A 23,211-nucleotide genomic window follows, 5' to 3' on the forward strand; every position below is an offset into this window, starting at 1 on the left:
TCCCTTGGTTGCTGAATGACACTGAAGTTGGAGAAGCGCTGTTGTCATAATACCCTGGCTGCTCCCCCGTGCTCTCACCTGGCCTGAATCACAGCCTCCACAATGCTGTCAAGCCGGAACAGGGGTTTTTGGGAGCACAAGTTTCTGACTGTGACCTACAGAAATAGATTTACTATCAAGGAGCAGAGCACATGTGTGTATTTAAGGAACAAAAAGATGTCACAAGAAAAACCCCTTTACTACTTGTAAATGCAGAAAGAACCCTCCATTATTGTGCATTTGGGGAGGGAGGAGGGTCATCAGAGAGTTAGAAGTAAATCCTGAGGATGAAGGGCATGCTAGATTAATATAATACTTACTTAAAAAATTAAATGTGGAGGTCCGTCTAGATGCTCATTATATATGCTCTGTTTCTTGATCTGGGTGCTGGGTATATTCAACTTTGTAAGATGTGCATATTTTTACACTTCCCTGGATGTATGTCACATTTTAACAAAAAGGTAAAAAAACCACATTCTCATATTTTCTATTGCATTATTGTCCTCTTCCACTAAAAAAGGGAAAAAAATCCAGTCAAAACCCACTGAACCCATTGAATTCAGGTCATCTCCCGCTCACAGGTTGCAACAGTAGTTTAAAAAAACATTTCTCTATAAAAAAAGAAAGAGGACAAAAACCTTCAGCCCAATCACTCAACAGCATCCACTGCTCTTGACTGAGCACCTGTTTGCAGGTATGAGCCAGGCTGCCCGTCACTGCCCCACGGTTGCCTTCCTTGGCCTCCGGTATACCCCTCAGTGCAGACATCTCACGGTGGAGATTCTTAAGGGCACCCCCACAATCTTGACTCAGGCAGCTTGGTCTGCTTCCACTTAGAACGAGACCCAACAAGCCCTTCCCCCGCTCCGCAGTCACTCTGCTGTGGCCAACTCTCAAGTTCCCGATCTGGGAAGAGACTGGTACAGGCACGTTACAGGGTTGGGGTTTATCCCCACAGCTGCCTTCTGAAGCTCCTGAGTTTTAGGCTTCTAGACTGTGTCTCACTTCCTCCCATAAGCTGTCAGCTTCCTGGGGGCAGAACAGTCTCCCTGGATGTCACCAGGCGACTAGTATTACTGGGCTCGCAGAACAGTGCAGAGAAGGAGACAGATGGCCTCAGATACCTCTCAGTACACCCCCCAGGGCTCAGTGGTGGTTGGGGGGACAGTCCAGGAGTTGGGATTAGGCAGGATGAGGAGGAAAGGGAGCAGGAGCCCTCTTTTTTGTGAAACTAAAGCTCCAGATAACCTTGCACTAGGGATGTAAGAGGCGTGGATCTGGCTTGTGGGCAACTGGAGGGGAGGTGGAAGAAAGGGGAGTTGGCCTCCCTAGACAAATACCTAGCAAGGCAGACCAGGATACAAGTGCCTCGACTTCTTGCTTTGTTTGATTTGGAGCTTGATTTATAGGCTTGCATCTCTTGACCCCCCAAATCTAGTCAGCACCAATGCATCCCAAGGTGAGGCTCCTGGGTTTGGCATTGCTTTCTGTGTGTTTGTGCTTTTGAGCGGACTCTGGAGTCAAAAACTGGATCAGGAGTCTGACTTTAATACTACCAGCTGTACGACCCTGTGCAAATTACTTAATGATGTAAAATCCATCTTTAAAATAAGGATGGTAGGGTGTGCCTGGGTGGCTCAGTCCTTAGGTGGCTGCCTTTAGCTCCGGTCATGATCCCAGAGTCCTGGGATGGGATCTAGCCTCGAGCCTGAGCCTTGTGTTGGACTCCCTGCTCTGCAGGAAGCCTGCTTCTCCCTCTTCCACTCCCCCTGCTTGTGTTCCCTCTCTTGCTGTCTCTCTCTCTCTCTGTCAAATAAATCAATAAAATCTTTAAAAAAACGAGGATGGTAATGAGTTCCTCATTCAATTGTGGTGGAAGTTAGATGGGAATACATGCCAAGTAGGGCCTTACCCACAGGAAGCTTCCCTAAACCTTAGCAAGGGTCGTTACTTAGGTAGTGTGAAGGAATCTGGGAGAGGACGCCTTTCAGATTCCTTCCTCTCTGGCTTTTCCCCCTGAGATCAGGCAATAGGGTCAGTCCTGCCTGCCCTAGACTCTCTCTTGGACCAGGTAGGGTGTATTCACCCTCTGCTTGGTGGCTCTGGCTTCCTGATTAAGGCAAGCTGCTCCACAACATTATCAAATGATTTAGTGGAGGGGCACCTGGTGACTTGATGAAGCATCTGACTCTTGACTCTTGACTCTTGATTTCGGCTCAGGTCATGATCTCAGCGTGGGATCAAACCTTGCACTGGGCTCTGTGCTTACCAGGAGGCAGCTTGAGATTCTCTCCCTCTCCCTCAGCCCCTCTCCCTGCTTATGCTCTGCCCTCTTTCTCACTCTCTCAAAAATAAATAAATCTTTAAAAAAAAATCATTTAGTGGAAAGTTGCCCTGCCTACCTCAGAGGGCAAGATACCATGATGCAAATCCACCCCATCCAGTCCCCCATATGTGTCTGGAACCCATCCCTTTTTCATTGCCCTCCTGCCCTCTGGCCAGGGCCCTGGGGCCCAATGCTCGACAATAGGGGTGCTGAAAGAGCCATCCTTACACTGCTTGTTGATGTCTGATCCTTGGGACAGTTCTCTTTGGACTTGTTTTATTATTGTACCCATTTTATAGATGAGGTAGTCAGTAACAGTGCCAAATGGCCTTAAGCTTTTGGGTTCTAGGCACCATGGCTCAAGGCTGCCATCAGCTAGCTAGGATCTGGGTCTGAGGGCTGCACTACCCTGGGAGGAGGAGCTCTGAATTTTCTCCTTCTTTGTGGCTGCAGGGAGGAGAACATCCAAGAGGGAGCGGGGCAGGAGGGAGGAAGGCCCCTTTGCCAGGAAAGGAAGCGTCACAGGCCTGAAACCACCTCTCCCTTGTTGAAATGTCCTCCCATGGCCCCAGGGAAAGGATAGGGGTGTCCCAGGTTCCCAGGCCTTTGGGCTCCTGCTGAGAGATGAGTCCCGCTCTGCAAACATTCACGGGACTGTGGCTTTGGAAACTTCCCAATCCAGCCTCCCCATTTTAGAAACAAAGCAACTGAGACCAGATGGAAATGACTTTTCACACTGTTCACAAGGTAAGTCGGCAGCAGCTGAATTGCTGCTATTGAGAATTCGAGACTCCTGTTTCAGTGCTCCTCCACTGGGTCTGGTTGACTGCAAAGTCTCAGGGTGAACTCCCTACCTTCGTATTCACCTCTGCCTATAGGCACTTAAGAAGGCGCAAGGTGGATCTGGGGCGGGGAGATTTCTGCCGCGAGAAGAAGAGGGATTGGTGGTGGGACTGAAGAAAGGAAAGAGGGGAGGAGCAAGCGAGACCTGGCCCCCTTAAGGGGGCGGGCCAACCCCTCCGGACCCCGCCCTCCTGGGGCGGCGCACGCGCAGGCGGGCTCCAGGAACTCAGGCGGGAGGGCGGGCGCTCCTGGCTCGCGGGCCGGCGCGCGGGGCCGCAGCACCTGCGGGGGCCGGCGCTGGGCGCGGCGCCCGGCGGGCTGACGTCCACGCAGGGAGGCTAGGGCTAGGAGGCAGGCCTGGGACGTGGGGGTGGTCGCGGAACCCGAGGGGGCGCCAACGCGCAGCCCCCTCCCCAGGGGTACGGGGCGGAAGGAGCCGGGCGGGGGGCGGTGTGAGCGCGCGCCGAGGGCAGCACCATCTGGAGGGGTGGGACCGCGCGGCCTCTTGGGGGCAGGCGAGTGCGCTGGGCAGTGCGGGCGGGGGGCGTCGGGCGGGGAGCGCAGGAAGAGCGCGGTGGGCTCAGCCCGGCGCTGCCGGAGCAGCAGCCACAGCGAGTCGGGGTTCTCAGCTGGGGCCCGCAGCTGCTCCGCGGGCTGAAGCTCGGCGTGGAGGAGCAGGGGGGCGTGGGTCCGGCCGTGCAGGAGGAGGGCGGGGTGGGCCCGGGGGTGCAGGAACGGGGCGGCGGTGGCCGGGAGCCCAGTCTGGGGGTGGTGTGGGGTCTGTCGGACGGCGCGGACTGGAGGCGCCCGCCGCGGTGGACGGGCTCGGCGGGCTGGCCTGTAGTGCAGGAGGAGGGGCTGGGGCCCCGCAAGCAGCACCAGGAAAAAGGGGGAGGCAGCCCCGCAGTGCAGGAGCGTGGGGAGGCCCGCGCCGGGGTGCAGGAGCAGGGGGAGGGGAGCCCACGCAGGCTGCTGCAGCAGCCGGAGCCGCTCTCCGAGTTCGGGGACCGCTCCTGGGAGCGCGGGGAGGGGCTCGAAAGTTCCGGGGAGCAGGGGGGGCGGTACTGGGAGAGCTGCGGGCACCTCAGGCGGGAGGCGGTGGTCTTGGGAGCGGCCCCAGCGCGCCGGGAGAGACTCGAGCTAGTGGGGAGGGCCCGGCTTGTGGGGCCCCAGGGGCCTGAGGGGGAAGGGCGCCTGGGGGTGCAGGAAGCAAATTGGCTTCCTGGGGTGCAGGAAGGACAGGTGGTGCGGGCTGTCCAGGAGACATATCTGGACGAGAAGGGGTCGCGGGAGGGAGAGGGGCCCCCTGAGGGGCCCAGGATCCGGAGGCGCCGGCGGAGGAGGAGGTGGTAAACTGCAGGCCGGCTGCCCCGCACCGGGATCGCTCCGGGGTCTAGCGGCGCTCAAAATGTAGGGGTTTGGGGATCGGAGCGTCGGAGCGTTGGAACCCACTGCGCGAGAGCAGGCAGTGTGTCCTACTGGATCTTCTGCCACCTCAGCCTGGACCTCATCGAAACTGTGTCTGCGGGGAGGCAGCAGAAGGCAGCAGGTAAGGAAACCGAATTCTCTTCGCAGCGGGAGTTGGTGTGTTTTGAAGCAGGGGGCTGCAGTTATTTCAGGAGAGGGTGGTCTCCAGACTGCTCGCGTCCCCCCTCCTGTGTTTAAACCTGGGAGGAAGGAAGCAGTGCAATTTTTGAATAGCAAGACCGGATCCCTTCCCCAACCACTAAAAATGCCAACTGGAGTGATGGGGCATTTCCTTCCAGTCTAGACTGGAGATGAGGGTGTCTGGGCGGCTGCCAGGCCTGGGCAGAAGGCAGAGAGGGGTAGCCCCAGGCTGAGGTTGCAGAGGCCTAGGTGGTCACCCCTCCAGCTGTCTACCCCTGTTGATGGGGTGCCTCGGTGCCAGCGCCAAGATGGTGCAGTCAACACAGGTTTCCTCAGGTCCTCCAGACACAGTCCATAAAAGGGAAGGGGCAGCATTGCATTAACAGGATCTTATCTAGGAACCTCTTTGCCACGTGATCTGAGATGTGAGTGTGGACGCTCGTGACTTGAGCGTGAACCTGACCTGCTCCCATCACACCTTCTAGTCACAGCTGATTAATATCCCAGGGCCCAGGGCCAAGGATGAACAGGGACAGAAGGGCAGAGAACTGCGGGTGAGGCCTCATACGGAGTGTGGGCTCTCAGGTGGGGTGGTTGAGGAGGGGATGTCCGTTCTGCTGGACTCTGGGCATCATCTGGGGCCCAGAGCTCAGCCTCACCCCATGGAGGTGGACAGAGGGGCAGCTGCGGCATCCTGGATTCTGTACCAGCCCGGGCCAGCTCCTAGCCCATCCTAGAAGTGGGGCTTGCAGGGATGGGGACTAAATTTGGCTTCTTGTGGTCCCCCATGGTCTGGATGCCAGACCTACTGATTCCTGGCCCAGAGGGGCTTGGTTGGCCGGTTTATGGACCTCATCTTCCTAGGGTTGTTCGCCTCTTACCTGGTACCATGTGAATTCCTGCTTCTTTCTCTAGCCCTTGGGTCAGGGTGGGTGCCGGATTGCTGCTGGCCTCAGCTGGGTCCCTTCTTTGACCCAACCAAAAGTGTGGTTTTGGAATAAGATGGCCCCCCCCAGACCCTTGTCTGAGCCTGTGTGGGTGGAGGTAGTGCTTTCTTGTTGGGGCAGAGGGCCCAGCAAAGCCTTCTGCAGGTGGCTGCTGGAACCGTGCTGGAGGAGCCGGTTAGTCTGCTCCTCACGCAAAGCCCAGACCGACTGTCGGCTTCGTCCCACGCCTGCCTGTCACCCCGCCACCCCCAAACACTCTTGCACTGGAAGTTCAGCTGCTGTGTCCATGGTGCCTGGCTCTTCTGGGATGGCCAAACTGGTTCTGGCTCTCTGGCTTCAGCCGGGAGACTTGTCTATTCTAAACACAAGACACACAAGCATTTATCTTCATTGTATTTCAGATCAGCTTTTTTGAGTTTGCGGTAGATGAGGAGAAGCACTTTACAGACCCAGGTTTAGGCCACCTACTAGCTGTGTAACCTCCCGGGGCAAGATAATGTCTCTGGGCTCCAGTTTCCATGCAGGACACTCTGTCCTGAGTGTAGAGGGCTCAGACGCCTCTCTGGCAGCCTGGTTCCCGTTTTCTCAGGGACCCTGGCTCCTCCTGGCAGAGGTTGGAGAGGAGGTATCATGCTCCTAGATCTTGTCCTCCGGTTCCTAAGTCCAAGATTAGCCCCTGCCCTGGGCTTCAGTCTGAAAAATGAAGTGTTTATTCTTTTCATTTTTTAATGACAGCTTTATTGAGGTATAATGATATACAGTGAATGGAACATATTTAAAACAATAAGTTTTAATATATGTGTATATCTGGGAAGCCAAAACCACAATCAAGACAATGAACATACCATTATTCCCAAACTTCCAAAAGTTTTTTTGCCCCTCCCCGATTCCTTCATCCTGCCCTTCCTTTGCTCTCCCTTTTCCCCAGGCAATAGACCAGTCTGCTTTCTGTCTGTCTGTATTAGTCTGCATTACCTGAAATTTTATGTCAATGGAATCAGACAGTATGTTCTCTTTTTTTGCTTGGCTTTTTTCCACTAAGCATAATTATTTTGAGTCTCATTCATGTTGTGTATTTCAGTAACTCATTCTTTTTGATTGCTGAGTAGCATCCCATTATATGTATAAACCACAGTCTATCCATCCTCCTGTTAATGGGTTCTTTTTAGTTTTTGTTTATTACAAATAAAACTGTGAACATATGTATTAGTTTTTCTGTGGAGATCTCTTTTTTTAATCTCTCTTTGGTGAATCCTTAGGATTGGAATTGTGTGTCATACGATAGGGATGCATCTAACTTTTAAAGAAATTGCCAGACTGTTTTCCAAAGTGGCTGTACTATTTTACATACCTGCCAACTGAGGATGAAAGTTCTAGTTTGTCCACTTTTTTGTCAACACTTGGTGTGATCAGTCTTTTTAATGTTAGATATTCTAATAGGTCTGTAGTGATTATCTCATTGTGATTTTAATGTACATTTCCCCAGTGGCTTGTATTACTGAGCATCTTTTCATGTGCTAGATAGCCATTTGTATATCTGGTGATGAGTCTGTTCGGATCGTTTACCCAGGGGCGCCTGGGTGGCTCGGTTGTTAAGCATCTCCCTTCAGCTTGGATCATGATCCCAGAGTCCTGGGTTCAAGCTGACATCGGGCTCCCAGCTCAGCGGGAAGGCTGCTTGTCCTTCTCCCTCTGCCCGTTCCCCCACTTGTGCGTGTGCACGTGCTCTCTCTGTGTCAAATAAATAAATAATCTTTTAAAAACAAACAAAAAAAACAAATAGTTTACCCATTTTTCAGTTGTGGGTTTTTTTCATATTCAATTTTGTGTGTTCTTTATATATTCTGCATACAAACTCTTTGTTGAATATGTTGGGATTGTCTCTGTTTGATTTGCAAATATTTCCTTCCAGTCTTTGGCTTGCATTTTAATTCTGTTAACAGTGTCTTTTGACAAGTGGAGGTTTTCAATTTTAATGAACTCCAGTTTAACAATTTTTTAAAAAAAATTTTAACAATTTGTTCTTTTATGGTTTTGCTTTTGGTGTCATGTCCAAGAAATCTTTGCCTAACCCAAGCACAATGGTTTTCTCCTATTTTTCCTCTAGAAGTTTTATTTATTATTATTTTTATAAAGATTTTTGTTTTTAAGTAATCTCTACACCCAGTGTTGGGGGCTTGAACTCACAGTCCCAAGATCGAGAGTCACACTACTGGTTGAGCCAGCCTGGTGCCCCCTTCTAGAAGATTTATAGTTACGGTTTTGCATTTAGGTCTGTGATCCATTTGGAGTTAATTCTTGAATGTGGTGCAAGGTAGGAATTGAAGTTCAACTTTTTGCTTGTGGAGATCCAGCTATTCCACCACCGTTTGTTGAAAAGACTTGTCTTTCCGTGGAATTGCCTTTGCACCTTTGTCAAATATCAATGTCTGTATATGGGTAGATGTAATTCTGGACTCTCTTTTTGTTCCATTGATCAATTTGTTTGTCTTTATCCTAGTACCACACTATCTTGATCACTAGATTATGGAAAATCTTGAAATCAGGGTAAGATCTTGAATTTTGTTCTTCCTTTTCAAAATTGTTTTAGTTATTCCACATTCTTTGCACTTTCCTATACATTTTAGAATCCATTTGTTAATTTCTACCAGAAAGTCCACTGGGATTTTGATTGGGATTGTGTTGAATGTATAGATGAATTTGGGGAGGTATCCATTATCTTTATCAATGTTGAACCTTCTCACCAATAAACAATGTGTATGTCTGTATTGGATTTTTAAGATTTTCACCAATGTTTTGTAGTTTATACAGCTCTTTCACATCTTTTGTCAGATATACTTAAGTATTATGTATTTTTTATGTTATTGTAAATGGTATTTTTTACATGGTATTTGGCTTTTTTATTTATCTTAACTGTAGTAAAATTTACCATTTTAAGTGTCTTTCAGGGTATAGTTCCGTAGTGTTAGGTACATTCCCATTGCTGTGCAACTATCACCACCATCTATCTCCAGAACTTTTCATCTTGCAAAATTGAAAGTCTGTGCCTTTTTTTTTTTTTAAGATTTTATTTATTTATTTGACAGAAAGATCACAAGTAGGCACAGAGACAGGCAGAGAGAGAGAGGGAAGCAGGCTCTCAACTGAGCAGAGACCCTGATGTGGGGCTCGATCCCAGGACCCTGAGATCATGACCGGAGCCGAAGGCAGAGGCTTAACCCACTGAGCCACCCAGGCGCCCCAAGTCTGTGCCTATTAAACGATAGCTCTCCATTCCCCCTCTGCCCCAGCCCTTGGAACCATGTTCTACTTTGTCTTTGTGAATTTGACTATTCTAAATTACCTCATAGGAATAGAATCACACAGTATTTGTCCTTTGGTGACTGGCTCTTTTCACTTACCAGACACAGTGTATTCAGGGTTCATCCATGTTGTACCATGTGTTAGAATTTCCTTCTCTTTTAAGGCTGAATAATAATCCATGGTGAGAATATACCACATTTTGTTTCTCTATTCATTTACTGGTGGTTGCTTTCACTTTTTGGCTGTTGTCAGTAATGCTGCTATAAAATGGTATTTTTAAATTTCAATTTCCTATTGTTTGTTGTTAGTATATATATAAACACAACTGATTTTTATATATTGACCTTGCATCCTACCACCTATTAAATGTATTCTAGTTACTTTTTTGTAGCTTCCATTGGATTTTATACATAGACTGCCATGTCATTTGCTAATAAAGACAGTTTTACTTCTTCCTTTCTATTCCTTATGCCTGATAATTACTTCTTTTTCTTGTCTGATTGCACTGGCTATATCCTCTGGGATAAGGTTGAATAGAAGATGAGATTACTTGTTCCTGATTTTCAGGGGAAGACATTCAGTGTTTCACCATTATGCCTGATGTTAGTTGTAGGTTTTTCATATATGATCTTTATCGGGTTGAAGAAGCTCCCTCTATTCCTGTTTTGCTTTTGTCAAATGTTTTTTTCCTGTGACTGTAGGATTTTTTTTTTTTTTTTTGGTTTGTTAATATGTTGAATTAACTGATTTGTTAAAACTGATTTTCAAATGTTTCAAACCAACTTTGCATTCCTAGGACAAACTCCACTTGGTGTATTAGTCTTTTTTTTTTTTTTTTTTTAAGATTTTATTTATTTATTTGACAGAGAGAGATCACAAGCAGGCAGAGAGGCAGGCAGAGAGAGAGGAAGGGAAGCAGGCTCCCCGCTGAGCAGAGAGCCCGATGCGGGACTCGATCCCAGGACCCTGAGATCATGACCTGAGCCGAAGGCAGCGGCTTAACCCACTGAGCCACCCAGGCGCCCGGTGTATTAGTCTTTAAATGTATTGTTGGATTCTATTTGCTAAAGAATTTGTTAAGAATTTTGCATCTGGGGCACCTGTGTGGCTCAGTTGGTTAAGCAACTGTCTTCCACTCAGGTGGAACTCATGGTGTATTAGTCTTTAAATGTATTGTTGGATTCTATTTGCTAAAGAATTTGTTAAGAATTTTGCATCTAGGGGCACCTGTGTGTCTCAGTTGGTTAAGCAACTGTCTTCCACTCAGGTCATGATCCCGGACTCCCGGGATTGAGTCCCACATCGGGCTCTCTGCTGAGCAGGAAGTCTGCTTGTCCCTGTGACCTCTTCCCTCTCGTGCTCTCTCTTTCCCATTCTTACTTTCTCTCTCAAATAAATAAAATCTCTTAAAAAAAAATACACAAAAAGTTAAAAAAAAAAAAAGAATTTTGCATCTAGGGATGTCTGTGTGGCTCAGTTGGTTAAGCATCTATCTGCCTTTGGCTCAGGTCATGGTCCCAGAGTCATGGGACCAAGTCCTGCATTGGGCTCTCTGCTTAGCAGAGAGCCTTCTTTTCCCTCTGCCTGCCATCCCCCTGCTTGTACTCTGTCTGACAAATAAATAAATAAAATCTTAAAAAAAAAAAGAATTTTGCATCTTTTTTTTTTTTTTTACTTAAATTCAGTTAGTTAAAATATAGTGTATCATTAGTTTCAAATGTAAAGTTCAGTAATTCTTCAGTTGCATGTAATACCCAGTGCTCATTAAATCATGTCCCCTCTTTAATGCCCATCACGCAGTTACTCCATCCCTCTCCCCACCCACCCCAGCAACCCTCTGTTAGTTTCCTATAATTAAGAGTGCTTTTATGTTTATAAGGACAGTTTTCTTGTACTGTCTATGGGAATCATAATATACATCTTTAACTTACAGTCTGCCTTCAAGTATAAATACCCATATTTTTATTAGTAATAGTATAAATAGATAATAGTATAAAATTTTTATTTCTTTCCGTTTATGCTGTTGTCAAAATTACTCTTATACACGTTGTAAATACACACTATACTCATCTTATTTTTGTTTAAACAGTCCATGTGTCTTTTAAAGTAATCTAAATCATAAAAACATCTAAACTATTTACCCATGTAGTTGCTATTTCTAGTGCTTCACTTCACTTCTTTTCTTTTTTCTTTTCCTTCCTTTCTTCCTTTCTTCAAGATTTATTTATTAATTATTTATTTCAGAGAGAGAGCAAACAAGCAGGGTGGGGAGGAGCAGAGGGAGAGGGAGAAGCAGGCTCCCCGCTGATCAGGGAGCTAGTTGTGGGGCTCAATCCCAAGGCCCTGAGATCATGACCTGAGCTGAAGGCAGGTGCTTAACTGATTGAGCCACACAGGGGCCCCTCTCTCTCTCTTTTTTTTTTTTTTTTTTTTAAGATTTTTCTTACTTGGGAGAGAGACAGAGTACACAAGGGCAGGGGGAGGAGGGGCAGAGAGAAAGGGAGAAACAGACTACCTGCTGAGCACAGCCTGATGTGATACTTGATCCCAGGACCCTGAGATCATGATCTGAGCCAAAGGGAGATGCTTAACCAACTGAGCCACCCAGGTGCCCCCTATTCTTTTTTAAGATTTTATTTATTTACTTATTTGAGAGAGAGAGAAACCATGAGCAAGAGGAGGCATGGAGTGGGCAGGGTGAGGGAGAAGGAAAGAATCTGAAGCAGACTGTGTGTTGAGTGTAGAGCCTGACCAGGGACTTGATCTCACAACCTGCAGATCATGACCTGAGTAGAAACTAAGAGTTAGATGCTCATCTGACTGAGCCATCCAGGTGCCCCTCTTTGTGCTTCATTTCTTTGCGTAGATCCATATTTCTATTTGGTATTATTTTCCTTCTATCTGAAGGACTTCTTTTATAGCAATGCAGGTCTGCTGGTGATAAATTCTTTCAACTTTTGTAGGTTTAAAAAGTTTGTTTAGTCTTTATTTTTACTTTTTCTTTCTTTTATTTTTTTGATAATGGAAATTGAATCTTTTTTTTTTTTTTTTAAGATTTTATTTATCTATTTGACAGAGAGAAATCACAAGTAGGCAGAGAGGCAGGCAGAGAGAGAGAGGAGGAAGCAGGCTTCCCACCAAGCAGAGAGCCCGGTGCGGGACTCGATCCCAGGACCCTGAGATCATAACCTGAGCCAAAGGCAGACGCTCAACCCACTGAGCCACCCAGGTGCCCTATTTTTTCTTTTTAAAGATTTTATTTATTTGAGAGAGAGAGAGAATATGAGCAGGGTGAAGGGCAGTGGGAGATGCAGACTCCCTGGTGAGCAGACCCCAATGTGGGGCTTGATCCCAGGGCCCTGGGATAATGACCCAAGCTAAGGTAGATGCCTAACCAACAGAGCCACCCAGGCATCACTAGTCTTAAAAAAGATTTCCATTGGACTAGAATTCTAGGTCATTAGTTTATTCTTTCAGTACTTAAATAATATTTTGGCACTGTCTTCTCATTTCCATTTCTATAGGAAATCTGTCATCTTTTTTTTTTTTTTTAAAGTGAGCTCTGTGCCCAGTATGGGGCTTTACCTCACAACCTTGAGATGCTTAACTGACTGAGCTACCCAGGTACTCCTAAAAAATGTATTTTTAGAGAGATTATAATTGAACTTCTAGAATAAAAACTACATTGTATGAGGGGCTTCTGGGTGGCTCAGTCAGTTAAGCATCTGCCTTCAGCTCAGGTCCTGGAATTGAGCCTCATGTCAGGCTATCTGCTCAGCAGGTAGTCTGCTTCTCCCCTTTATTCTCCCTTTGTGCTCTCCCTCTCTCTCTCTCAAATAAATACATAAATAACTACATTGCATGAGATGAAAAAATAAACTGAATGGAATTAAAGACAGATTAGACACTGCAGAAGAAAAACTTGGTGAACTAGAAGACACAAGAAGACACAATAATAGAAACTCAGTCAAGTGAATGTAAAGGTCTAGGTTGGAAATTGCCTTCCTTTGGCATCTTGCGGATATTGCATTTAGGTTCTAGAGTTAACACTGAAGTCTAAAGTCACTCCACATCCTGTGTGGGACCTATGTGGGACCCTTTCCCTTGCCCAGAAGTATGTAAGATCTTATCTTTATCTTCAGTATTCTGTTTCCTAATGATTTCCTAATTATGTAGCTCATTGTGGGTCTGTTTTCATCTTGTGCTGTATGCTCAGTGAACCCTTTTGATTTGGAAGCTTGTACTTCAGGTCTAGGAAGTTTTCTTGTATTATTTTGGTTATTTCCCTCCCTCCCCTCTCTCCTCTGAACTCCTTTTGTTTAGATATTGGACCTTTTTGTACCGATCATCTGGTTTTATTTCTTTCTCTCCTTTTTGCCATCTTTATGTCTTTTGCTCTTTATTGTGAAAGACCTGAACTTGTCCTCCATTCTTTCTATTGTAATTTTAGCAATTTTGATAGCAGTAAATGTCTGTTGATATTATTTTATCCCATGTTTGGCATGGATGAGATGGATACAAAACTACTAAATTCTACTTTAGTAATAGGAACATTGGGAAACTGGATTAGGATTTTTGGTTAGGAAAATATCCACATTTCCCTAAAACAAATAAAAAACTCCTCCCTAAAAGGGCTTAACCTGAAAGTTTTAAGGTCCAAAGTAACAAAGAAATTAGGAAGGTTAGGGTAAGTGTGAGAATCTAATAAGGACAACATTCTCAGAATGAATATCTTGGGAATTCAGTAGAATGATTTCTCCATCCACTAACATTAACAGGACTTACACAGAATTGAGAAGCATCATTGGTGTAGTAAGTCATCCCGTAAACTGATGCTTATGGCCACGGTGAGAAGGGCCTTCAGAAAGAGTGGTCAGTGTCAACAGTGGGGGAGAACAGGACAGTTCTGGCCAGGTCAAATGATTGACACAATTACAGGCTTTCTGTGGAGCATTGGTTCTCAACTCTGGTCTGGATTCATCTGGAGAGGCTTTAAGCTATGTCTCAGTCTCATCTAGACTAAGCTGATTAGAGTCTCAATGGGTGGGGCTGCCACGTGGACACTCTGCTAGCTCCAAGTAATTTTAATGCCTAGCCAGTGCAAAGAACAGCTCCAGAAGACCCTTGCTTCCCAGAGTGTGGTCTGCTGGACCAAACCATATGTCATTTGGGAACTTGTTAGAAATGGAGAATCTTGGGGCCTATCTCATATCCATGGAATCTGAATCTGCATTTTAACAAGGTCCTGGGTGAACTGTGTGCATTAAAGTTTGAGAATCACTACTTCATTTATCCATTCAGTAGATACTATGAGTGAGCACCTGCTGTGGGCCAAACTCTGCTGGTTGGAGTGGGGAAGCATCTGTTGAATTTTGTATGTCACCTACTGTTTGTAATCCCCCCCCAATAATATCCAGAAAGACAATATTTTGTCTCTCTGAATATATATTAATGAGCGTTTTTTTGTCTGAAATTTTCTTCTCCTGCATAGTTTGTTTCCTCTTGGTTGTCTTTTCCTATGTATTTTGCTCTCTCTCCTCCGTGTTAGAGGCTTGCCTTGGGTGTCTGGTGATTTTGTGTTGTCTGCTCTCAGCTGAGGGGGGGAAGCTACAGCACTGGATGGGCTTGCTGATGGAGCTCCTTTGTGTGGTGACCTGGATGGGCCATTTGTTGAGAACTGGTGTTTGTATCTTTATGTATTTCTTGACCTGGTCAGAGTCACCAGAAAAGACACTCTTTTTGTTTTTTTAATAAATTTAAAAAAAATATGTATTTATTTGACAGAGAGAAACACAGTGAGAGAGGGAACACAAGCAGGGGGAGTGGGAGAGGGAGAAGCAGGCTTCCCACCAAGCAGGGAGCTCCATGCGGGGCTTGATCCCAGGACTCTGGGATCATGACCTGAGCTGAAGGCAGCCGCTTAGTAATTGAACCACCCAGCCACTATCCAGAAAAGACACTCTTGTCTCCTGCCAAGAGGTGGAAGCCAAGCTCCATGTTCAAGGAAGAAGTAAAGAAGGGGACTGGGATCTCAACATCTATGTATGCTTTCCTTATTTTTGATGTAGTGCGCATGGCTCGCGTGCACACACACATACACACACCCCTCCCTCCTGCCCCTTCCTCCCCTCCCCCATTCTCCAGTCAGGCCCTCTGTGCCTGAAGGGATGTTCCATTTATCCCCTCTAGGGGAATCCCTGCCTTTTGCAGGATGGTAGAAGGATAGTAACCCAGTGGCTTTGTACGGGGTGGGGGTGGGGAGGTCTTACTGCTTCTTAAATAGCTTTTAAATAATACTCTATATTTTTAGCACTTTACCCTCTGCCACCTCTTCCTCTTGGAGAGGTTTTTGAGACTTCCATTTCCCAAGCTGTTTGAGGTTTCGGTGGGGTCAGTTAGATGCTTCTCACCTTGGGGGTTGTGACTTTTCTCAGCTTGGCTCCCACTTGTCACTGGCCCAGCTGCTTTCCAGCTTCCAAAATTTTGTTGTGGTTCTTTCTTCTGCTGTCCTTCCCATCCTTAGGGACTTCTGCTGTTCAACAAATTTCTCTTAAAGTTTTTATTTTCTCTTCTTAAAATTGTAGTTTTGGTGGGGCTTCGGGAAGGAGTGGAACTATGTGTGGGTATGCAATCTCCTGTCTTTTTCTGAAGCCTCTATCCTCTCCTTAAACTTCCTCACAGAATCCCTGAATTCATTCAATATATATAAATATACATATATATTTTTTAAGATTTTGTTTATTTATTTGACAGAGAGAGACACAGCAAGAGAGGAAACACAAGCAGCGAAAGCAGGAGAGGGGCCAAGTTGGGAGTCCAATACGGGGCTCAATCCCAGGACCCTAGGATCATGACCTGAGCCAAAGGCAGACACTTAATGATTGAGCCACCCAGGCGCCTCCATTCAGTATATTTTTAATGATAGGACTCTGTGGGCCCGCATCTTTGAGCCAAGAAATTCAGTGTGCAGCTGTATAGGAGCTGAGTTCTGGCTTTCTCTCTTACTCTCTGCGTGACCCTGGTCACTTCTCCAAACCTCAGTTTTCTCATCTGTAAAACAGGAATAATGCAGGGTAGTAAGGGGAGGTTTGTAATCAGTCAATGCAGATAAAGCTTTTTTGTTTTTAAATTAAAAATTAATCAAGATAATTAGATCTTAGATCAAGATCATTAGAGCTAATTAATAATTAGGTCAAGACCCGAACTGAGATCAAGAGTCAGATGCTTAACCCACTGAGCCACCCAGGCACCCCTAGATAAAGCTTTTATTTATTTATTTATTTTTCTTTTAAGATTTTATTTATTCATCAGAGAGAGAGGGAGAGAGAGCGAGCACAGGCAGACAGAATGGCAGGCAGAGTCAGGGAGGAGCAGGCTCCCTGCCGAGCAAGGAGCCCGATGTGGGACTCGATCCCAGGACGCTGGGATCATGACCTGAGCCGAAGGCAGCTGCTTAACCAGCTGAGCCACCCAGGCGTCCCTAGATAAAGCTTTTAAAGAACCTGTACATAGGGGCACCTGGCTAGTACAGTGGGGTAAGCATCCATCTCTTGATCTTGGGATCTTGAGTTTGAGCCCCATACTGGGTGTAGAGATTATTAAAAATAAATTAGTTGGGGCACCTGGGTGTCTCAGTGGGTTAAGCCTCTGCCTTCAGCTCGGGTCATGATCTCAAAGTCCTGGGATCGAGCCCTGCATCCGGCTCTGCCCAGCAGAGAGCTTGCTTCCCCCTCTCTCTCTGCCTGCCTCTCTGCCTACTTGTGATCTCTCTCTCTGTCTGTCAAATAAATAAATAAAATCTTAAAAAAAAAATAAATTAGTTAACAAAAAATCCATTGCTTTCCATTAAAAAAAAAAAAACTAAAAAAAAACCCAAAAAAACCCCTGTGCATAGTGTCTTCTTGAGGACACAGACTATAACTTCTCCTGCCTTTTTATTTTCCCTAAATCCTTGCACAGGGTGAGCACGTAGTAGGTATATGGTAAGTGACTGAGGAGGGGGTTGGAGTAAGAGTTTTGGCCTGGTCTCTTCCTTCAGCAATGGTGCCTCCTGGGAGCCCTGGAGCCAAGGGCCTCAGCTTGGTGTGAGAACACCAGGTTCTACCATTCTCTGCCTGTCTCCTATTTGCTGTGTCTCTTAATAAAGCAGGTCTCCTCTTCTGGCCCCTCATCTTTACTCCTCCCTGGCTTGGCATGGCTGCCCCTCTGTGGCTAGAAAAGAATCACTCCCCCAGGTCCAGATCATAGCCCTGTGAGTGCTTTGAACTGGGCAAGTCCCTTCCCTTTCAGGTTCTCAGTTCCGTTATTGCTAAAGTGGAGAGGCAGGATATAGTGGGTGGGAAGTAGTTCAACATTTCTTTTGCTCCCAGTTTCAGACTCTTCCTCTCCTGCGCCCTGCCGCCTGTCCTGCACTGGGTGTTGCTCGTTCCTGGGGTTCTGGTTATGGATGTGGTCCAGAGGGGACGAGCAGTCCTTCTTGCAGAATAAATGCTCTACCAGTCCCAGCCCTGGCTTCTTTCCCCACCCCACCTCCAGCGCTCAACAATGGGCCCCTTCAGCTCTAGGCTTTTGCTGAAGGGGTGGGGGTGGGGTGAGGCCTGAGCAGCAGGCGGAGAACTAGGCAAGGACCAGCCCTGGAAGAGCTCTGGGAGTGGCTGGCTGCCAGCAGCTGGACTGCCTCCCTCCTCCCTCCCCGGGAGTCACTGCATCACTGGTGCTGTGGAGATGATGCCTGGGCCAGAGGATTGGCAAGAGACGGCCCTCTGCAGAACCCGCATCCCGGCGCTGGCACCAGGACGTGCCTGGGGTGCGTGTGCACAAAACCCAGACAGCTGCTGGAATTTATCCTCCGCCTCACATGGGTGGTGTTCTGTTGGTGGGAGGAATGCTCCAGGAACGTGTTAGGGCTCTCAGGGTCCTGTCTCTGGGCGTCAGGGTTGGCAGGCCACTCTTGAACTGCTGGAGCATGAAACAGCACCAGAATACTTTCAAGACCAAGTTGGTACAAGTGGGGAGGTGTTGAGTTTGATGGGGGTCTGTGCAGTGGTGTTCAGTCAGATTCTTTCCTTTCTTCTCTGGAACTCACACCGCTGCTGCACTCGAAGAAGATGAGGCTTAGCGGGTCCCTGTATCTGCTTCTGTACCCTGCCTTCCCCCCACCTTGGTAAGGATGGGGTGCCTGACAAACTGGACTTCCTTCCCATTAACGCTACGGTGTGTGTACTCCAGCTGTCCCTGCAGAATCTAGTGAGAATGCAGCCTTCTCCAGAAGGCTGATTCTGGGCTCTCTCTGCCAGAGGGACTGCCCATGTCCTCCCAGGTGCTGAACCAGCTTTGCGGGAGCAAAGTAGCTTAGTGGTTCTGGGACAGGAGGGGCTGTAATGAAATTGGCAGCCCCTCTCTCCACAAAGGTGCTTGCTTTTCTGGATTAGAAATACTGGGAGGGAGCAAAGCCAGGGTGGGTGGAGGGGGGGAGACAGTGAGCCTTATTCCTGGTATCTGCTGGAAGTAAGGCAGCCTTCCTTTCTCCAGGGTCCATCTTATGGGTTTGAAGTCCCTTTCAGCAAACTCTCTTGGCCAGGTACCTTGTTGGCTTCTGCCTTCAAGTTGACAGATGAAAACAGATGGTGACTTTACAAGGTACAAACCACAGTAGAGGTTTGTGTGTAGAACTCTCAGTAGAATTATGTACCAATACAGATTGTTATAAAAATAGTTACCCATTAAGGATCAGAGCATGATGGATAATTAAACATTTTCAAGTTCATTTGGCTATTTTTTACATGTTCTATACTGTAGTTGCCTCTTGAACAATTTTGGGGTTGGGACTGCTGACCCCTCTCACATGTAAATCTGCATGTTGAAAATCTGCACGTAACTTTTGACTCCCCCCAAACTTACCTACTGATAGCCTACTCTTTTTTTTTTTTTTTTTTTTAAGATTTTATTTATTTATTTGACAGAGAGAGACCACGAGTAGGCAGAGAGGCAGGCAGAGAGAGAGAGGAGGAAGCAGGCTCCCCGCTGAGCAGAGAACCCGATGCGGGACTCGATCCCAGGACCCCGAGATCCTGACCTGAGCCGAAGGCAGCGGCCCAACCCACTAAGCCACCCAGGCGCCCCTGATAGCCTACTCTTAACTGAAAAAATTAATCAATAACATAAGTAGTCAGCACATATTTTATATGCTCTATGTATTGTATACAGTATTCTTAGAACAAAGTAAGTTGGAGAAAAATAAATGTTACTAAAAATCATAAGGAAGAGAAAATACATTTCCAGTACTGTACCATATTTTTGGAAAAAAATCCACAAATAAGTGGAGCTGCCTTACTCAAACCCATGTTGTTCAAGGGTGAACTATATTATATGTTTATACCATTCCTGTTTTCAAATATCATTTTAACAGTAACAGAAAGAGGCAAAAAAAAAAAACCCCAAAACATTTTGGGGGTAGGAAATGGCAGTTTACAGAGGAGATGACATGGGTCTTGAGGAATGTGTCATCATGTAGACAAAGAGAAGAACCATCACGAAGAGAATAGCTCAGAGACATTAAAGGAGGGAGTAGGTCTAGGGAAGGGCAAGTATCTTTCTAAAAAATTTTTTTTAAATTTAAATTCAGTTAACATCTAGTGTATTATTAGTTTCAGCAGTATAGTTCAGTGATTCAACAGCCTTTATTTTTTTTTTTAATTTAATTTTTTTTTTAAATTTATTTGTCAGAGGGAGAGCGAGAACACACAAGCAGGGGGAGTGGCAGGCAGAGGGAGAAAGAGGCTCTCCTCTGAGCAAGGAGCTCAGTGCTGGCCTTGATCCCAGGTCTCTGGGATTACGACCTGAGCCGAAGGCAGTTTCTTAATCAAGTGAGCCATCCATGTGTCCCAATTCATCAGTCTTATATAAAACCCAGTGCTCCTTACATCACATGCCTTCCTTAGTGTCCATCACCCAGTTACCCCATCCCTCCACCCACTTCCCCTCCAGCAACCCTCAGTTTGTTTCCTATGATTAAGAGTCTCTTCCGGTTTGTCTCCCTCTCTGATTTCATCTTATTTTATTTTTTCCTCTCTTCCCCTATGATCTTCTGCCTTGTTTCTTAAATTCCACATATCAATGAGATCATATGAAAATTGTCTTTCTTGGGTTGACTTACTTCGCCTAGCCCAATACCCTCTAGTTCCATCCATGTCGTTGCCAATGGCAAAAATCCATTTTTCGGTGGCTGAGTAGTATTCCATTGTGTATGTGTGTACACACACACACACACACACACACACCCCACATCTTCTTTATCCATTCATCTGTCGATGGACATCCAGGCTCTTTCCACAGTTTGGCTATTGTGGACATTGCTGCTATAAACATTGGGGTGCACATGCCCCTTCAGATCACTACATTTGTATCTTTGGGGTAAATACCCAGTAGTGCAGTTGCTGGGTCGTAGGGTAGCTCTCTTTACAACTTTTTGAGGAACCTCCATACAGCTTTCCAGAGTGGCTGCACCAGCTTGCATTCCCAACAACAGTGTAGGAGGGCTCCCCTTCCTCCATATCCTCACCAGCATCTGTCATTTCCTGCCTTGTTAATCTTAGCCATTCTGACTGGCGTGAGGTGGTATCTCATTGTGGTTTTGATTTGATTTCCCTGATGCTGAGTGATGTTGAGTAATTTTTTATGTGTCTGTTGGCCATTTGGATGTCTTTTTTGGAGAAATGTCTGTTCATGTCTTCTGCCCATTTCTTGAATGGATTATTTCTTCTTTGGGTGTTGAGTTTGGTAAGTTCTTTATAGATTTTGGATACTAGCCCTTTATCTGATATGTCATTTGCAAATATCTTCCCCCATTCAAGTGGTTGTCTTTTGGTTTTGTCAGCTGTTTTCTTTGCTGTGCAAAAGCTTTTTATCTTGATAAGTCCCAGTAGTTCATTTTTTAAAATTTCTTTTATTTTTATTTATTTTTTTTTAAGATTTTATTTATTTATTTGACAGAGAGAGATCACAAGTAGGCAGAGAGGCGGGCAGAGAGAGAGGAAGGGAAGCAGGCTCCCTGCTGAGCAGAGAGCCCGATGCGGGACTCGATCCCAGGACCCTGAGATCATGACCTGAGCCGAAGGTAGCGGCTTAACACACTGAGCCACCCAGGCGCCCCGCCAGTAGTTCATTTTTGCCTTTAGAGACATATCTACAAGAAGTTGCTGTGGCTGAAATCGAAGAGGTGGCTGCTTGTGTTCTCCTCAAGGATTTTGATGGATTCCTGTCTCACGTTGAGGTCTTTCATCCATTTGGAGTCTGTTTTTGTGTGTGGTGTAAGGAATAGTCCAGTTTCATTTTCTACATGTGGCTGTCCAATTTTCCTAACACCATTTGCTGAAGAGACTGTCTTTTTTCCATTGGACATTCTTTCCTGTTTTGTCAAAGATTAGTTGGCCATGGAGTTGGGTCCATTTCTAAGTTCTCTATTCTGTTCCATTGATCTTTGTGTCTGTTTTTGTGCCAGTACCATACTGGCTTGATTATTACAACTTTGTAATAGAGCTGAAAGTCTGAAATTGTGATGCTACCAGCTTTGGTTTTCTTTTTTAACATTCCTTTGGCTCTTCAGGGTCGTTTCTGGCTCCATACAAATCTTAGGATTATTTTTCTAGCTCTGTGAAAAAGGTTGATGGTATTTTGATAGGGATTGCACTGAATGTATAGATGCTCTAGATAGCATAGACATTTTAACAATATTTGTTATTCCAGTCCATGAGCATGGAATGTTTTTCCAGTTCATTGTGTCTTCCTCGATTTCTTTCATGAGTGTTCTGTAGTTTTCTGAGTATAGATCCTTCACCTAAACCTGGTTAGGTTTATTCCAAGGTATCTTACGGTTTGGGGCGCAATTGTAAATGGAATTGACTCCTTAATTTCTCTTTCTTCTGTCTCATTGTTTGTGTATAGAAGTGCAACTCATTTCTGCTCATGGATTTTATATCAGGAAGGGGCATGTATCTGATTTCGTTGGAATATGGAGACATTTGAGGAAAATGATAAGGTGTGGAGGTGACAAATAGGCAAGGAGTGGATCCTGAAGCACCTTGTATCTGGCTTATTGAGGAGTTACAGAAGGATAGAAGCAGGGGAGGGACTTCAGCAATAGGCAATAGGACTAACAGCAATAGGCAGCTGTGTGCCAGGTGCTGTACTAAGTGTGCTATTCATTATCTCATTGAATCTGCACTCTACGAAGGAGGTGCTCGTTATTCCCATTATACAGATGAGGAAATTGAGTCTTAGAGGTTAAGTCATTTGCCCAAAAGTTGCCCAACTAGAAACTGACAAGAGCCAAGATTTCAGCTCAGGTCTGTCTGATTCTTGATCCCATTGGTATTGATTGGATTTTGTGGCTTGCCCAGTGGGGAAGGTAGGGAGTTAGGGTTGGGAGAGGTGGGAGTGAGGTTTCTAGCCTGGGTGGCCAGTGTTGGCTTGTGATATTTTCAGTCAGGATAGAGGAACATGTGTTAGCTAGCTTAAGGGGGGTACTCATGAGCTCAGTTTGGATATATAGAATTTGTGGTACCTGTGCATCGTCCTGGTGGAACTGTCCTGGAACTGTCTGGAAACGTGGGCCTAGGGCTTCAGGAGGTTAGAAATGGAGACAGAGCACGTGGTAATTGGAGCCCCAGGAGGAGAGAAAGTGACACCCAGCAAGCAGAGCATCCACTGAGAGAAGGAAGGATGAATTCTGAAGTCTTTGGGAAACATCAGTTAAGGAGATGGGTGAAGAGGCTCCAGGGCTGGACTTGGGGCCTGTGGGCTCAGCACCACTAAGCCAATATGCCTCAGCTTTTTCTCTCCTCAGAACCACAGCTTGCCAAGCTCTCCTGGGAGGGGCTGGGCCCTGCGTCCTGGAAATGGAGAGGGTGTGGACAGCCATGGTGTGTGTCTGAATCACCCCCTCTCTCTGTTGGCCCCAGGCCAGCCTCCTCCCCAGACCAGTGTGATGTCAGACCTGGCCTGACCTGAAGGTGTGGGGTTGCCTGCTGCAGTTCCCTCTGGGATGAGGTCCCAAGGGGAGCCAGCCTGGCTTTGGTTCAGAAGCTTGGGGCCTGTGTACAACAGGTGAGCTGAGGTTGACTGGGCTTGGTGGGGCTGGCATGTGGA

General features: G+C 46.4%; 1 protein-coding gene across 2 annotated transcripts in view; it reads left to right on the forward strand.

The window, feature by feature from the left end:
- The first annotated feature begins 4,242 nt into the window (after positions 1-4,242).
- TNK2 (tyrosine kinase non receptor 2) overlaps positions 4,243-23,211 on the forward strand; it is a 46,412-nt gene continuing 27,443 nt past the window's right edge. Inside the window, exon 1 of one of the 2 annotated variants that reach the window (XM_044252110.1) lies at positions 4,243-4,757. The gene's annotated coding sequence lies outside the window, so the exon portion shown is untranslated. The remainder of the gene's footprint in view (positions 4,758-23,211) is intronic. The other variant, XM_044252111.1, reaches the window with a different exon arrangement.

The sequence above is a fragment of the Neovison vison genome, chromosome 6 (assembly GCF_020171115.1).
Source record: "Neovison vison isolate M4711 chromosome 6, ASM_NN_V1, whole genome shotgun sequence".
In the NCBI taxonomy this organism is placed as follows: domain Eukaryota; kingdom Metazoa; phylum Chordata; class Mammalia; order Carnivora; family Mustelidae; genus Neogale; species Neogale vison.